At 42.4% G+C, this 18,323-nt stretch overlaps 1 long non-coding RNA gene across 2 annotated transcripts in view; it reads right to left on the bottom strand.

Moving 5' to 3' along the window:
* Positions 1-18,323, bottom strand: part of LOC145546555 (uncharacterized) — a 90,701-nt gene that overhangs the window by 51,766 nt on the left and 20,612 nt on the right. The window contains exon 3 of one of the 2 annotated variants that reach the window (XR_014083023.1): positions 14,501-15,264. The exons of the other annotated variant lie outside the window; for it this stretch is intronic. This is a non-coding gene — a long non-coding RNA (uncharacterized LOC145546555). Of the gene's footprint in view, positions 1-14,500; positions 15,265-18,323 lie in introns of those variants that run through there. 2 annotated transcript variants of the gene reach the window in all.

Genomic DNA, 18,323 nt, shown 5'->3' with positions numbered 1-18,323 from the left:
GCCTTCTCACACAGAGTCCAAAAGTCTGTTCTTTACATCTGTGTCTCTTTTGCTGTCTTGCATATAGGATCATCATTACCATCTTTCTAAATTCCATATATATGTGTTAATATACTGTATTGGTGTTTTTCTTTCTGACTTACTTCACTCTGTATAATAGGCTCCAGTTTCATCCACCTCATTAGAACTGATTCAGATGAATTCTTTTTAATAGCTGAGTAATATTCCATTGTGTATATGTACCACAGCTCCCTTATCCATTCGTCTGCTGATGGACATCTAGGTTGCTTCCATGTCCTGGCTATTGTAAACAGTGCTGCAATGAACATTGGGGTATACTTGTCTCTTTCAATTCTGGTTTCCTCAGTGTGTATGTCCAGCAGAGGGATTGCTATTGTTTTATTTCCAGTGTTTTAAGGAATCTCCACACTGTTCTCAATAGCGGCTGTTCAGTTCAGTTCAGTCGCTCACTCGTGTCCGACTCTCTGCGACCCCATGAATTGCAGCACGCCAGGCCTCTCTGTCCATCACCAACTCCCGGAGTCTACCCAAACCCATGTTCATCAAGTCGGTGATGCCATCCAACCATCTCATCCTCTGTCGTCCCCTTCTCCTCCCACCCCCAATCCTACCCAGCATTAGGGTCTTTTCCAATGAGTCAACCCTTCGCATGAGGTGGCCAAAGTATTGGAGTTTCAGCTTCAACATCAGACCTTCCAATGAACACCCAGGATTGATCTCCTTTAGGATGGATTGATTGGATCTCCTTGCAGTCCAAGGGACTCTCAAGAGTCTTCTCCAACACCACAGTTCAAAAGCATCAATTCTGCGGCGCTCAGCTTTCTTCACCGTCCAACTCTCACATCCATACATGACCACTGGAAAAACCATAGCCTTGACTAGACGGACTTTTGTTGGCAAAGTAATGTCTCTGCTTTTAAACATGCTATCTAGGTTGGCCATAACCTTCCTTCCAAGGAGTAAGTGTCTTTTAATTTCATGGCTGCAGTCACCATCAGCAGTGATTCTGGAGCCCAAAAAAGTAAAGTCTGACACTGTTTCCACTGTTTCCCCATCTATTTCCCATGGAGTGATGGGACCAGATGCCATGATCTTAGTTTTCTGAACGTTGAGCTTTAAGCCAACTTTTTCACTCTCCTCCTTCACCTTCATCAAGAGGCTCTTTAGCTCTTCTTCACTTTCTGCCATAAGGGTGGTGTCATCCGCATATCTGAGGTTATTGATATTTCTCCCAGCAATCTTGATTCCAGCTTGTGTTTCTTCCAGCCCAGCATTTCTCATGATGTACTCTGCATAGAAGTTAAATAAGCAGGGTGACAATATACAGCCTTGACGTACTCCTTTTCCTATTTGGAACCAGTCTGTTGTTCCATGTCCAGTTCTAACTGTTGCTTCCTGACCTGCATACAGGTTTCTCAAGAGACAGGTCAGATGGTCTGGTATTCCCATCTCTTTCAGAATTTTCCACAGTTTATTGTGATCCACACAGTCAAAGGCTTTGGCATAGTCAATAAAGCAGAAATAGATGTTTTTCTGGAACTCTCTTGCTTTTTCGATGATCCAGCGGATATTGGCAATTTGATCTCTGGTTCCTCTGCCTTTTCTAAAACCAGCTTGAACATCTGGAAGTTCACGGTTCACGTATTGCTGAAGCCTGGTTTGGAGAATTTTGAGCATTACTTTACTAGCATGTGAGATGAGTGCAATTGTGCGGTAGTTTGAGCATTCTTTGGCATTGCCTTTCTTTGGGATTGGAATGAAAACTGACCTTTTCCAGTCCTGTGGCCACTGCTGAGTTTTCCAAATTTGCTGGCATATCGAGTGCAGCACTTTCGCAGCATCATGCATTCTCACCAACAGTGTAAGACAGTTCCCTTTTCTCCACACCCTCTCCAGCATTTATTGTTTGTAGACTTTTTGATAGCAGCCATTCTGACCGGCATGAGATGGTACCTCATTCTGGTATGGATTTGCATTTCTCTGATAATGAGTGATGTTGAGCATCTTTTCATGTGTTTGTTAGCCATCTGTATGTCTTCTTTGGAGAAATGTCTGTTTAGTTCTTTGCCCCATTTTTAACAACACACATCTTGAAGGGAATGGTTTTCTCTGTGCAATCTTTTCCCCTTCACATGTTTAGCTGTTTATAGCCCAGCTCCTATTTCAGAAAGAATCCACATTCTTATATTCATTCTGTCAGCCTGCAGTCTTGGGTGAAGTTCTGTTTTGCTTGCCTGTTTTCTCTGGCATGATCCCCTCTCCACCAACTCTCTTTATGAGCTTGACTCTCACTCTCAGTGAAGAGATAGGCCATTATTGACTCAAGTTTTGTCCCTGCTCCCAGCGCATTGCCTGGGCGAGGATCCCAGGTCAGGCAGAGCAGCAGGGGTCTCTGGCTCACTCTACTCCCTTCCAAGCCAAGGTCAGCACAGGAACCGTCCCAGGCAGGGGAGGGTTTTCTGTTCCTTTCCATCCTTCTCTCCAACACTGTACTCCCCAACGTCTCTTCTGTCTTTTCTCACTCCTCTTTCAGACAGCGAGTGGAATCCTTATCCTGGCTGCCTGGAGAGCCTGCCCCACCTGGTGTCCCTACCGAAGGGCGCATTCTTTCAATCTTCCCCTTGAACCCCATTCTCAGATAAGGTCACTCAGGGAAGAGTCAAGAAGTTACTGCTTTTGTGTGCTCTGTCGTGTTCCACTCTTTGCGACCTCATGGACTGTAGCCCACCAGGCTCCTCTGTCCACAGAATTCTTCAGGTAAGAATATTGGAGTGGACAGCCAGCCATTCCCTTCTCCAGGGGATCTTCCCAACCCAGGGATTGAAACTGCATCTACTGCATCTCCTGCATTGGCAGGCAAATTCTTAATCACTGAGCCACCTGGGAAGCAGCAAGAAGTGGTTACTGACTGATGATTAATGTCTGACCCCTTCCACGCAAAGCTGCTTTCTCACAAAGAGCTTTGCCTTGGTTCAGGGGGTAAAGGGCTAATGGGGGTTACCAGACATGCTTGTACAAAGTGCTTTCTCATCCCTCATCTCACTGGCTCTCAGATCTCTTCTCTAACACTGAAGAGAGTGAGGCATTTCTAATGCTCAGCAGGGAGATGGGGGAAAGTGTTCAGAGCTCCAGGTGACTCCACTGGCTGCTGGTGGTACCTGCTTGAACAAGGGCTGCAGATGCCACACCCAGTCTCTTCGGCAGAGGGACACCTGTGTGAAGGGATCAGGGAGGGGTGGGAGCATACAACCCTTGCAGGACCCACCCAGGCTCCTCCTTACAAGCACAGTCCCTCTTATGCAGACACCAAAAGGCAGCCAGTCCAGCAACCCAGATGGGGAATCCAGGCTCTGCTTCATGGGGCAGGGTGGGAGGGTGGGTGCTGCTCCTGTGTCCTGGCCCTCAGAGCTGCATTGTTGTTGTTCAGTCGCTAAGTCATGTCCAACTCTTTGCGACCCCATGGACTACAGCATGCCAGGCTTCTCTACCCTTCATGTCCCCCAGAGCTTGCTCAAACTCATGTCCATTGAGTTGATGATGCCACCCAACCATCTCATCCTCTGTCATCCCCTTCTCCTCCTGCCTTCAATCTTTCCCAGCATCAGGGTTTTTTCCAATGAGTCGGCTCTTCGCATCAGGTGGCCAAAGTACTGGGGCTTCAGCACCAGTCCTTTCAATGAATATTCAGGGTTGATTTCTTTAGGATTAACTGGTTTGATCTCCTTGCAGTTGAAGGGACTCTCAAGAGTCTTCTCCAGAACTGCATGGTTTGGTGCAATTCAGGGTCCTGAATGTCTCTTCCTTGTTAGACCCTGACAGAATCGTGCAGTTAGCATCTTTCTTCCTTATGAGGAACACTTCTCAGCAGATGCTCACCCCTTCAAAAAGACTCAGCGAGCTTTCATGTGTTTGATGTCTGAATTTCCTCTCACTCCATCCTGGCCAGGGAGGAGGACCTCAGAAGAAATGGCTCACATTCTTCTTCTGAGTTCTCACTCAGCTTTCTTGCCCCACTAAAGTAAGGGTAATTATAAAAAAGGCAAAACAAAACTTAGAATTTCATTGTTGGGCAAAACGCAAATCATTTAAGAAATCCCCTGGAGATCCCTTAGGAGCCCTCAGTCTAGAAGGGAAACAAAAAACACAATTATATAAGTAAGGCCTGAAAAGTGTTATAATTGATATATGCCTGGAAAGTGGTGGGAGCCCAGAGGAGGGAGAGAATGCCTGGGCAGGGTGGCAGGGACATAGGGACACCTTCCCAGAAAAGTGTCACCTGCTATTATTATTAAGTAGTACAGCATCCTCAGGTGAGAAACTTTGGCCTGTTTCAGTGGCACCCCTACTTCAGTAGGTGGTTTTATTTCCCAGTATATAAACTCCAAATGTCAGTATTCTTGGCATGTTGTGCTGCTTTACTAGAAAAATCAAAGTTTTGAAATGATTTCCCATATAATGCAAAAGGTAAAATATAAACAAGAAAAATGTAAAGTTTTTTGTTGTGGTGGTGGTGGTGGTCCAAATTATGCTCCGTCTATGTTTTTCCAGCCTGTTGAATTTTACCCTGGATTGAACTTCATCTCATTCATTATAAAGACCCTGGCCACAACTGCCTGCATGCCATCGTGTTTCTCTACAACAATGATAAGCAAGTTACCTTATCTCACAGCTGCAGCAAAACAGGACAGCGATTACCTAATGCACCCTGACAAATGATGTGACAAGTATTGAGGGCCTTGCCTTGATGTTATCACTGCTGTGCTAATCTCATTTTATTACTCTCTCTGGCTAAACAGCCTTAACCTAGTTGTCTACTCCCTGCCCTTTGTCTTGAAACTCCCACAGGGATATGACCATACTTAGTCCAAATTTTTTGCTTTGTTTTGTTTTCACAGGACATTTATGTGTTACAAACAACTTTTCCCTTTTTAATTAAATCAAGTGGCAAAGCTCCTGAAGGTGCACTGGTTTGGTATGTTCTCCATCCAGATGCATCCATGATGCATCTCCATTGAGAGCATCATGCAGATTATGATCAATGATACATTGTTCTATTTCAAATTAGAAGTGGAACCAGACACACCGACTCTAGATAGAGCCTGCTCCCTCTAGCACTCCACACTAAGCTCTCCTGAGGTGGCTGTGACCACCAGAATACAAAGCAATCTCTCTGGAAGTGCAGGGGAAGCAGAGCCTACTATAATCTAAGGAAATGCCAGAAAACTAGAGAGACAAGAAGCCTGGTGCGCTGCAGTCCATGGGGTCGCAAAGAGTCAGACACAACTTGGCAACTGAACAACAACAACAACAGAGGATCTTTAAGCCTGGGTAGAATTTCAAAAAGTCTAGAACAGGAAAGAAGCCATTCAAGGAAATGGAACCACCTCTGGCAAGATGCCATGGTAGAGAAGGACCTATTTAAGAAAGAGACAATCAGTGTGACTGGAGATCAAGTTTCTGGGAAAGGGCAGAAATGGAGGTAAGTCTATGTAGTTGAGTCTGAGTCAGGTCATGCAGGACATTAGATAACAAGCTGGGGATTCTGGTGATAAAAGCAAGAGGTTTTGAAACTTTAATTAAGACACTAGCTTCAGAGAGGAAGAGGAGGGGGAAAGAAACTTTGTAGTCATCAAACTGATTAGACTAAAGTCAGGTTGGATATGGCAGAGAAGGGATGAAAAGCTGGTAAGAAAAAGAATAAAGCCAAAGATTAGACCATGTATATCAAAATATCCTTCCTGTGCAAGGTTCAAAGGAGGCACCCAACAAATATTCATTGAAGTTGATGGTTCCAGAATTTGGAGTATGAAGAGGCAGTGATGATACTCACTGGGATCAGGGAGAGAAAACTAGGCATTGGGAAGGAAATGATGGTTAAGCCATGGGCAGGTTGCATGTGAGGTGCTTAAGAGACATCTAGGTGAGAATGGCTAACTGGCATTGGATATACAAACCTGGAGCTCAGGAGGGAAATTTGGGATAAAGATGGAATCATCAGTGTTGAAAGCACAGGTGAACGAACAATATAAATTATATCTTCCAAGAAGCATGTATAGAAGGAAATAGAGGGCAGGAGGGATCTTCGGGGAACATCAATGTTTGTGGGATGGCATGCTTTGCGAAGGCATCATTGTGCCCACCATTTTCCCCATGGTATCTCCAGAGCCTGGGATGGTCCTGCAAAGGAACAGATGCTCAATAAATATTTGTCGAGCAGCAGAATGACTGAATTCAAGGAGCAGGTAGTCTGCACTTCATCAGAGGAATGGAGAGGGATGGGACAGAAACGAGACCTTACCTTTGCTGAGCATCAGCTCTCTACCAAGATACTGGCTTTACTGGTGGTTTCTCCTTTAAGAGAATAAAGTGATGTCATGTAAAGCTTTACAAAGCTTCAGGGTCCAGCTTTGTAGTGACTTCAGCTATCACAGTGTCTGCAACTCCCATTGAGTTTTCCCTATCTGCAACATTTTTGTGTTTAGTACTCACTTAAAGAGTCAAGGTGGGGTTGGGGGCTTCTCTGGTGGCTCAGATGGTAAAGAATCTGCCTGCAATGTGGGAGACCTGAGTTCAATCCCTGAGTTAGGAAGATTCCATGGAGGAGAGCATGGCAACCCACTCCAGTATTCTTGCCTGAGAAACCTCCTGGATAGAGGAGCCTGGTGGGCTACAGTCCATGGAGTCACAAAGAGTCGGACACGACTGAGTGACTAAACACAGCACAGCAAGGAGTCAAGGCAAAACGAAAGTCCTTTGAGCTTGGGACATTCTTTTTTTAGGAGTAATTTTTTATTAAGGTATAATCAGTATAACTATATTAGTTTCAGGTGTACATTAGGGTCTTTTCCAATGAGTCGGCTCTTTGTTTTTTGGTTTTTTTTTTATAAATTTATTTATTTTAGTTGGGGGCTAATTACTTTACAATATTGTAATAGTTTTTGCCATACATTGACATGAATCAGCCATGGGTTTACATGTGTTCCCCTTCCTGGACCCCCCACCGACTCTTTGTATCAGGTTGCCAAAGTGTTGGAGCTTCAGCTTCAGCATCAGTCCTTCCAGGGAATATTCAGGACTGATTTCCTTTAGGATGGACTGGTTGGATCTCCTTGCAGTCCAAGGGACTCTCAAGAGCCTTCTCCAACACCACAGTTCAAAAGCATCAATTCTTTGACACTCAGCCTTCTTTATGGTCCAACTCTCACATCCATACATGACTACTGGAAAAAACCATAGCTTTGACTAGACAGACCTTTTTTGACAAAGTGATGTCTTTGCTTTTCAATATGCTGTCTAGGTTTGTCATAGCTTTCCTTCCAAGGAGCAAGCAAGTATCTTTTGATTTTCATAGCTGCAGTCACCATCCACAGTGATTGTGGAGCCCAAGAAAATAAAGTCTTTCACTGTTTCTGTTGTTTCCCCATCTATATGCTATGAAGTTATGGGACCAGATGCCATAATTTTAGTGTTTTGAGTGTTGAGTTTTAAGCCAGCTTTTTTACTCTCCTCTTTCACCTTCATCAAGAGTTCTTTTTAAGGCCTCTTTGCTTTCTGCCACAAGGGTGGTGTCATCTGCATATCTGAGGTTATTGATATTTCTCCCAGCAATCTTGATTCCAGCTTGTGCTTCATCCAGCCTGGCGTTTTGCATGATGTACTCTGCATATAAGTTAAATAAGCAGGGTGATAATATACAGCCTTGATGTACTCCTTTCCCAATTCTGAACCAGTCTGTTATTCCATCTTCGATTTTAACTGTTGCTTCTTGACCTGCATACAGGTTTTGCAGGAGGCAGTTAAGGTGGTCTGGTATTGCCACCTCTTTAAAAATTTTCCACAGTTTGTTGTGAGCCACACAGTCAAAGGCTTTAGCATAGTCAAAGAAGCAGAAGTAGATGTTTCTCTGGAATTCCCTTGCTTTTTCTATGATCCAACAGATGTTGGCAATTTGAGCTCTGATTCCTCCGCCTTTTCTAAATCCTTCTTGAGCATCTGGAAGTTCTCAGTTCACATACTGCTGAAGCCTAGCTTGGTGGATTTTGAGCATGACCTTGCCAGCACGTGAAATGAGTACAACTGTGTGGTAGTTTGAACATTCTTTGGCATTGCCTTTCTTTGGGATTGGAATGAAAACTGACCTTTTCCAGTCTTGTGGCCACTGCTGAGTTTTCCAAATTTGCTGGCATATTGAGTGCAGCACTTTCACAGCATCATCTTTTAGGATTTGAAATAGCTCAGCTGGAATTTCATCATCTCCACTAGCTATGTTCATAGTGATGCTTCCTAAGGCCCATTTGACTTCACATTCCAGGATGTCTGGCTCTAGGTGAGTGACCACACCATCATAGTTATCCGGGTCATTAAGATCTTTTTTGTATAGTTCTTCTGTGTATTCTTGCCACCTCTTCTTAATATCTTCTGCTTCTGCTAGGTCCATAGCATTTCTGTCCTTTATTGTGCCCATCTTTGCATAAAATATTTCCTTGGTATCTCTAATTTCTTGAAGAGAGCGCTAGTTTTTCCCATTCAATTGTTTTCCTCTATGTCTTTGCATTGTTCACTTAGGAAAACTTTCTTATCTCTCCTTGCTATTCTTTGGAACTCTGCATTCAGATGGATATATCTTTCCTTTTCTCCTTTGTCTTTTGTTTCTCTTCTTTTCTCAGCTATTTGTAAGGCCTGCTCAGACAACCACTTTGCCTTTTTGCCTTTCTTTTCCTTGGGGATGGTTTTGATCACTGCCTTCTGTACAATGTTAAAACCTCTGTCCACAGTTCTTCGGGCACTATGTCTTTCAGATCTAATCCCTTGAATCTGTTTGTCACTTCCACTGTATAATCGTAAGGGATTTGATTTAGGTCATACCTGAATGACCTAGTGGTTTTCCCTACTTTCTTCAATTTAAGTCTGAATTTGGCAATAAGCAGTTCATGATCTGAGCCACAGTCAGCTCCCTGTCTTGTTTTTGCTGACTGCATAGAGCTTCTCCATCTTCAGCTACAAAGAACATAACCAATCTGATTTCGGTATCGACCGTCTGGTGATGTCCATGTGTAGAGTTATTTCTTGTGTTGTTGGAAAAGGATGTTTACTATGACCAGTGTGTTCCCTTCTTTGCCCTGCTTCATTTTGTACTCCAAGGCCAAATTTGCTTGTTACTCCAGGTATCTCTTGACTTCCTACTTTTGCATTCGATTCCCCTATGATGAAAAGGACATCTTTCTTGGGTGTTAGTTCTAGAAGGTCTTGTAAGTCTTCACAGAACCTTTCAACTTCACCTTCTTCAGCATTACTGGTTGGGGCATACACTTGGATTACTGTGATATTGAACGGTTTTCCTTGGAAGTCGAAGAGCGATCATTTTGTTATTTTTGAGGTTGCACCCAAGTACTGCATTTGGGGCTCTTTTGTTGACTCCATTTCTTCTAAGGGATTCTTGCCCATGATAGTAGATATAATGGTCATGTGAATTAAATTCACCCGTTCCTGTACATTTTAGTTCACTGATTCCTAAAATGTCGATGTTCACTCTTGCCATTGGAAGTCTGACCACTTCCAATTTTCCTCGATTCATGGACCTAACATTCCAGGTTCCTATGCAACATTGTTCTCCATACAGTACAGCGTCGGACTTTGCTTTCCCCACCAGACACATCCACAACTGGGCACTGCTTCCACTTTGGCTTAGCCTTTTCATTCCTTCTGGAGCTATTTCTCTGCCCTTCTCCACTAGCATATGGGGCATCTGACAACCTGGGGAGTACAACACAATGATTGATATTTGTATTTATTGCAAAATAATCACCAGGGTAAGTCCAGTTAACATCCAAGTGAACTTGGGACATTCTTAACATTCTCTTCTGTAAAGACAACTCTCATATAACCAGAAACGTTGTGGTTCTTCTGGGACTGTTGCAAGTGTTCATCTAATTGACCAATTAATCATTTTCTAAGAGCTAGCATTATACAGTGGAGAAGGCAATGGTAGCCCACTCCAGTACTCTTGCCTGGAAAATCCCATGGACAGAGGAGCCTGGTAGGCTACAGTCCATGGGGTCGCTAAGAGTCAGACACAACTGAGCGACTTCACTTTCACTTTTCACTTTCATGCATTGGAGAAGGAAATGGCAACCCACTCCGGTGTTCTTGCCTGGAGAATCTCAGGGACGGGGGAGCCTGGTGGGCTGCCGTCTATGGGGTCACACAGAGTCGGACATAACAGAAGCGACTTAACAGCAGCAACAGCACTATATTTTATACATATATATACACACACACATACAATGTATATTATATATACAATACAATACACATGAGACAATATGGCTCAGGCCTCAACAAGCTCAACATTCATACACTCCAAATATATGCATACTCATTCATATGCATACATGGGCATGAATATTCATTCATAATATAATCTGTAAGTAAGTACAGAATCTGTATTCTGTGGGCACACAGAGAACAGTGAACAGCATAGTCACATCTTAAAAGCAGAGATAGAGGTGAAAGATCATGGAAGTCTTCACAAAAGAAAAGAAGCAAAAATAAAGTGTTGAGAACTAAATGGATCTTGGAGGGTTTTTGGTTATTGATTTTTTCCAGGCAGAAGGGGCCACGTAAGCAAAGATGATAAGTGAGAGGGCCTGACTGTGAACTGCTTGAAAAAGGTGGGCGAGGAAGCTGGTGCAGTATCCCAAAAGGGTTTTAAATGAGTGTAACATGACTGAATTTATGTTTGGGGAAGACCCTGAGAGTCCCTTGGACTGCAAGAAGATCCAACCAGTCCATCCTAAAGGAGATCAGTCCTGGTTGTTCATTGGAAGGACTGATGTTGAGGCTGAAACTCCAATACTTTGGCCACCTCATGCAAAGAGTTGACTCATTGGAAAAGACCCTAATGCTGGGAAGGATTGGGGGCAGGAGGAGAAGGGGATGACAGAGGATGAGATGGTTGGATGACATCACCGACTCGATGGACATGGGTTTAGGTAGACTCCGGGAGTTGGTGATAGACAGGGAGGCCTGGCGTGCTGCGATTCGTGGGGTCGCAAAGAGTCGGACACGACTGAGTGACTGAACTGAACTGAACTGAGCTTCTGGCAGCTAGTGTAGACATTGGACTAGAGCCTGGAAAGATGCCTGAACAGAGAATTTTATCCCAAGATGCTTTCCTTTCCATCCTCTCGTCTGCCACATAAGGGCCTCAGGAGGGCTGGATTTTGAGGACTGACATTTGCATATGGGTTTTGAACCATTAGAATAGGTTTCAGACCTACATGTATACATGAATGTGTTAGCAGTCAGAAGGCATGGAGGGTTCAGACTCATCATTGTGGGGGATAAAAATGAGGCTGCTCAAGAAAATAGCTCGATGGTTTGGTCTAATTTGTACTTATAAATCTTAATTCATCATGAATAAGATTTCCTCTAATCATTATTAGGTTTGCATTTAACTTCCTAAAGCCCCTTCTGTATTCTAAGAAGAGTTTGCCTTATGTGTTAACACTGGCTCCAGCTGAGCCCCAGCCCTAGTCCTAGCCTTAGCTACAGGGAAAATTTCAAAGCTCTCTTAACCTCAACTTGGCATAGCTCCTTTCATCAGGATTTACTTTTAGTGATTTACATTTTAACAAGTCTGTTAATACAGATAGACCATCATGCTGTGAAATTCAAGTGGGATTTGTAAAGAGCTCTTAGACCTAATACAGTCCTTTAGATTGTATCTTGAAATATGGCTTAACCACCTCATCAGATTCAAGAGTTTTAACTATCCAAAACCATTTTTTAAGTGCTGACTTAATTGCTGTTGCATTTAACTGCCTTTTCATACACGTGTTAGGCATTTTGCACATATGTCACCAAATGAACTAGAGATTGAATTTCTACAGTAATTTCTTAAGAGCCAAGAAATAACAATGGAGGGATTTTATTCCACAGTTTAAGATGCACAAGCCCTAACATGTCTGGCAACAAACAGAAGCCATGAAAAGGGCTGTTTTCTGCAGCCCTGGGAATCTTCTTCTACCTGTTGATTTACTCTTAAAGAATAAAAATGCGTTGCTTACTCTGGCCCTTAATCTATTCCACAGTGGGTGGCACAACATCTATGCCACATAGGTGTTAGGTGAGGTTCCACATCAGGAAATTTTCAAACAATGATGACCCCCTCAGGCACGTGCCTTCTGAATGCCATCTGTGCCTTCCTTTCCTCTCAGCATCTTCTTTCCCCTGGTCTGCAGCTAAAGTCCCATTAGTTTCTGGGACTTTTTGGTAAGTGGATGGCTACCCAGAGCACAGCTACCAATCCCCTTGGTGCAGAGTGAGGATGGGAGGTGCCTTCTCTCGGAAACTTCCCACAAAGTCTGAGAGGATGGGCAATTTCACGGCACACGGGCAGGTAGGCTAAGGATCTCCAGTAAGAGATGAAAACCGACCCACCTAAACTGTAGAGTCAATGGCATCATTTACCCCTCCTAAGAGCTTTATTATTACACAAATCTTATTTTTACCTTATATCTGATTTTTTAAAGATCAAGACATTCCCCCCTCACCTACACCCCAGGCAGGGAGTCCATTCCAAGTTTCACTAAATTAACTACATTTAAAAATATTGTTAACATAAACCTACTATTTCTAACAACCTATGAAATTGAACTTGTTTTCCTTTTCTTTTCTTTTTCTGCTTCAAGTTTTATTTTCTCTTGATGTTATAATAGAAACAGGACTTTCCTGGAGGCTCAGACGGTAAAGCGCCTGCCTACAATGCGGGAGACCCGGGTTCAATCCCTGGGTAGGGAAGATCTCCTGGAGAAGGAAATGGCAACTCACTCCAGTATTCTTGCCTGGAAAATCCCATGGACAGAGGAGCCTGGTGGGCTACAGTCCATGGGGTCGCAAAGAGTCGGACATGACTGAGCAACTTCACTTCACTATGCTAGGAAGAGCACACAATGAAGAGTCCAGAGGCCTATATTTCAGCCTGGACCCTGCCAATACTACTGGGAACTACAGAAGGTCAATTAACCCTTCTAATTGCCAGGTTTCTCTTTCCTCAAAGGAGACAGAAATTTTCTGGACCATATGCCCCACAAGATGGTTGTGAGCCTCAGACAAGAACCAGGTCTGTGAATGAAGTCTAAAACCCACCATGAGCCAGAGCAAGGAAAAGGAGTCTCATATTTTCCACAGATATTTCACGTCAAGCATCATGTAGCTTCGATGTATTTAGTTTCCTTTGATAGCAACCATAACTCTGGCCCTCAAATATTTCACATTCTTAGAATTAATTTAATAATAATTTGCTGCATGTTCTTCCTGCAGTATTTATAACTAATCCTGAAAACAGTAACTTTCTCACCTGGGAACTAAAGATTTTAGTGGATATGATTCCATATTAAAATTAATTTAAATTATATAGCATCAGACCTTCCATCATTCAAACCATTTCCAATCTAAGGGATCTGCCAACATGTCTTCCTATACTGTCCACTAGGGCTGGATTATTCTTTCAGTCCACAAATTCTGATGAGGCAAACTCTCTCCGAAGAGTGCTGGCTGCAAAGCCCATGCAGCTGCTGGGAACTAGGAAGTGAGTGAAAGAGGAAATTAAGGAGAAGCATGCATTACAGATTGTGAACTTTTGGAAGATTTTACGGAGAAATTTTTCCATTTTTTGAAACAAGGCTTCTTTTCAGATTTCCATACTTCATCATAAAATTTACAATGATTTTCAAAATGTGTCTCACAGTGGAGATTATGTTTGGTCTGGTAAAAGTCCTAGCAGCTTTCTTTTTTAACCAATAGCTCATCTAAAACCATTTACCAAATCCAGAACATAAGAGAACTTACAGTGAGATTTGGAGGGTAGTAGACCCCAAATCAGCTGATAGAAAGCTAATCCTTACTTGGATGGAGCCTGTGTAAAATATTTTTCACTTATGTATAGAACTGCTCAGAGCAATGTCTATGGAGTTGAATTCAGAAGCTCTGAGTGCCAAAAACAACAACTGCATTAGATCAGGTCCAGGAACATGTAATAGGACTAGAAAGAGGGATTTTCAAAAAAAAATCTGAGTTTCCTTTTTATCTGTAATATTGCTAATAAATGGAATGGCTACTATGTGAAATACTGGCACTTTTTTGGCTATAAAAGAGCCACATATAAAATAAATATGGGCTATTATGCCTTGTTAACTCTAGTTCACAGAGAAAGCAGTATGGACATCTCCCAGTGGCTAGTGACCGACTGAAGTCCATTTGTGTATTGATAAGGAGAATTTAAATATTTCTAACTTATTAAAATATTATTTGAAGTTCATTTCTCTGTTAAACATCTCTAATACTGAATAATATGCTTCTGCTTGGGCTTACATATTGAGGAAAATTTGAATTGTATTAGTATTTGCTGATCATGCACAGAATTCAAGCACCATATTTTCAAACTGTTTGCTTTTGTTTAAGGTCTTTCCTTTTAAAATAGAGTCAACAAAGTCATGTATATTTTATTGTATTTAAGCATATACACATAGAAACCTTTAGAAAAAGTTAACATGCAGCATGTTAACAAAAAAAACAATACTTATAAAAGAAAAAAAATAAGTACCTATTACAGAAAATAGTATGATTAGCCAAAAGCAAATTACCAAAAGGATTGACATGTTGTAAGACTGTGGGTTTAGGAACTGTGTAGAAAAACCATGCTGTCTTCTTTAAGGGCTGCAGAGCAGAAATTAGCTGACTTCCATGTCTGGCAGCAAGATAGGCACAGATCCTACCTTGCTGAAAGACCCTCCTGATACATGCCACGAAAATCACTCAATAAAATATTTTAAGGACTTTTTAAAAATGAATAACTGATCTGATAAAAAAAGGGTCAGGAATCTTTGGGAGAAGAAAAAAACCGGAATTAAATGAATACCAAAGTCAGCTAATGAAACCACGCCACCACTGGAAGAAACATGGATGAGTTCTGCTTTAACTTCAACATCAGTTCAGTTCAGTTCAGTCACTCAGTCGTGTCCAACTCTTTGCGACCCCTTGGACTGCAGCATGCCAGGCCTTCCTGTCCATAACCAACTCCCGGAGTTTACCCAAACTCATGTCCATTGAGTCGGTGATGCCGTCCAACCATCTCATCCTCTGTCGTCCCCTTCTTCTCCCACCTTCGATCTTTCCCAGCATCATGGTCTTTTCAAATGAATCAGCTCTTCATATTAGGTTGCCAAAGTATTGGAGTTTCAGCTTCAACATAGAAACAGACTTTCTAAATGTAATTCAAAATCCAGAGGCAGTAAAACTGGAAGAAAATATTCATGACAGCTATCACAGATAAAAAGTTAACATATCTAATTTTAAAGAACTCTTTAAAGTTGGGAGAAAAAAAGATGAAAAAATCCTTAGAAAAAGGGGCAAACACAGACAATTCACAAAAAGTGAGTCAAATGGCCCTAATGCATAGGGGAAGATGTTTATCCTCACTCAGAATAAGAAAATGCAAGTTAAAACTGCACTGAAATGCTGTCTCCTATCCAATAGGTTTGCAACACAGGAGCTTGGCAGGCTACAGTCCAAAGAGTCACAAAAAGTAGACACAACTATGACAGAGCATGCACGCATGCACCCATACACTCTGTCAGTAAGGCTATTAGAAACAGCAATAGTTTAACACATTGCTGATGGAACTGCAAAGCAGGAAAGCCTTCTATATAGAGAGGGGAATTTGGCAATAACAAAATGATATATGTACTTATCCTTCAACCCAGAAATCCCATTGCTAAAAATTTACATCTGCAACAATACAAAAATTCATATGCAAAAGAGCTATTCATAGTCGCATCATCTGTACCTGAAAAATGTTGAAAACTACCTAATTATCCAAGCTTAGAAGATTGGTTGAATAAACTACGGTGCATACAACCAATGTAAAAAAAAGAATAAAGGTGATCTCTCTGAACTGCTGTAGATTTATTTCTGCTGCTGCTACGTCGCTTCAGTCGTGTCCGACTCTGTGCGACCCCATGGACAGCAGGCCACCGGGCTCCCACGTCCCTGGGATTCTCCAGGCAAGAACACTGGAGTGGGTTGCCATTTCCTTCTCCAATGCATGAAAGTGAGAAGTGAAAGTGAAGTCGCTCAGTCGTGTCTGACTCTTCGCGACCCCATGGACTGCAGCCTACCAGGCTCCTCCGTCCATGGGATTTTCCGAGCGAGAGTACTGGAGTGGGTTGCCATTGCCTTCTCCGACAACCAATGTAAAAAAAAGAATAAGGGTGATCTCTCTGCACTGCTGTAGATTTATTTCTAGGAGATATTATTAAGGTGAAAAGGCAAAGTGCTATTAAGGTGAAAAGGCAAAGTGCTAAAGAGTATATGTGTTATCACATCTTTTGTTAAAGGATGAAAGGAAAATAAGAACACATCTACTTATCATTATAAGAAGGAAATAAAGGATAGATTAACCAAAACACAACAAACTCTTAACAGTTAGAAGTAGGAAGGATGGAGTGGAAAATATATGAGAAGTGAGACTTCTTTCCCTTTGAAAGCATATTATCCCAAGAATTCAAAAAGAAAATTAAATCAATGAGAACAGGAATTGGAAGGAGGGGGATGCCTAAAATGGGGCTTCCCAGGTGGTGCTAGTGATAAAGGACCCATCTGCCAATGCAGGAGACTAAGAGATGTGGGTTCGATCCCTGGGTCAGGAAGATCCCCTGGAGAAGGAAATGGCAACCCACTCCAGTATTCTTGCCTGGGAAATCCCATGGACAGAGCAGCCTGGTAGGCTACAGTCCATGGGGTTGCAAAGAGTTAGACAGAACTGAGTTGACTGAACAACAACAAAGAGCAGTAAAGGGGTCATGGTGCGTGAAAGGTAATGATCCAGGGAAAAACTATTACATATACATAGTGAATGAAAAGAGAGAGGGAGAAAGAAGAAGAGGGAGGAGAATGAGAGTGCAAATAGTAAACCTAATGGGATGAAATGTTAACAACAGGTGTACTGGGTTGGTAGCATGCCCCCCAAAATTCGTGCCCTTCCCAGAACTGCTAAACTTTATTTATAAACAGGGTTCTTGCAGATATAATTAAATTAAAAGGAGGTCACACTCGAGTAGGGTGGGCTGTTAATGCTACATGACCAGTGTTCTTAAAAGAAGAGAAGGAACGCAGAGACAGACACACACAGGGAGAAGGCTACGTAATAAAGTAAGGAGAGACCGGAGTGATGCTTCTATAAGCCAAGGAATGCCAATGTTGCTTCTGGCAATACCAGAAGCTTAAGAGAACATGAAACAGATTCTCCCCTAGAGCTTTCAGAAAGAATATGATCCTGTCAACACTTTGGTTTTGGACACTGAGCCTCCAGAACTATACGAGAATAAATTCCTGTTGTTTAAAGCCACCCGGTTTGTAGAAATTTGTTACAGCAATCACAGGAAGCTAATACAACAAGCAAATCTGGGTAATGGGTATACAAGATATGCCTTGTACTGTTTTGTTTTTTGTAACTTTTTGTAAGTTTGAAAGTATTTCCAAATAAAAACCTTCTTAAAGGATGTGAAGACAAACAACAGGAAGAAAAACAGAAGAATAGGGCTTCTTAGAATCTTAAGGGTCTTGTTCCATTGCAGTCTCCCAGGAAGATTCATCAGTGTAACTTTGGTCTAATGGAAAGGATTATAAATTGATGCACAAAAAAGCTTACAACAACATTTTCAAAGTAGTTTTATTGACTCAGACTGAAAACAACAGAGTTAACACAAAATGAAAAGAGGTCCTTTCATTTCCAAACTTCTATGGGCAGGAAAGTGGCTTAGCATACTTCTCAGCTTCAGCCACTGCTGCTGCTGCTAAGCCGCTTCAGTCGTGTCCGACTCTGTGCGACCTCATAGACGGCAGCCCACCAGGCTCCCCTGTCCCTGGGATTCTCCAGGCAAGAACACTGGAGTGGGTTGCCATTTCCTTCTCCAATGCATGAAAGTGAGAAGTGAAAGTGAAGTCGCTCAGTCATGTTCGACTCTTCAGCTTCAGCCACACGTCATTTTTTAAGGAGAAGGAAAGGGGACTCATGGGCAGAACAAAGTGCCCAGAGAGTCAAGAGCTGTGGAAAGCAATCCCTAGGAGAAGGACTAAGCCCTAGGCAAGGAACTTGGAACATCCCCTAGCTGAATTTCAGAATAGCCCTGGGCAAGCAACTGCTGTGTACTCTCAACGTTTCCTGTTTTTGAATGGGAGAGTTTCATTTCTGTATGTTGACTGCATAAGGAATAGAGAATTTGTCTCTTGTTGTTGTTCTT

This window comes from Giraffa tippelskirchi, chromosome 4, assembly GCF_054371585.1.
Source record: "Giraffa tippelskirchi isolate mGirTip1 chromosome 4, T2T-mGirTip1v1.2.pri, whole genome shotgun sequence".
Lineage (NCBI taxonomy): Eukaryota > Metazoa > Chordata > Mammalia > Artiodactyla > Giraffidae > Giraffa > Giraffa tippelskirchi.
The sequence above is the reverse complement of the archived record's forward strand: the minus strand, read 5'-3'. Positions and strand labels throughout refer to the sequence as shown.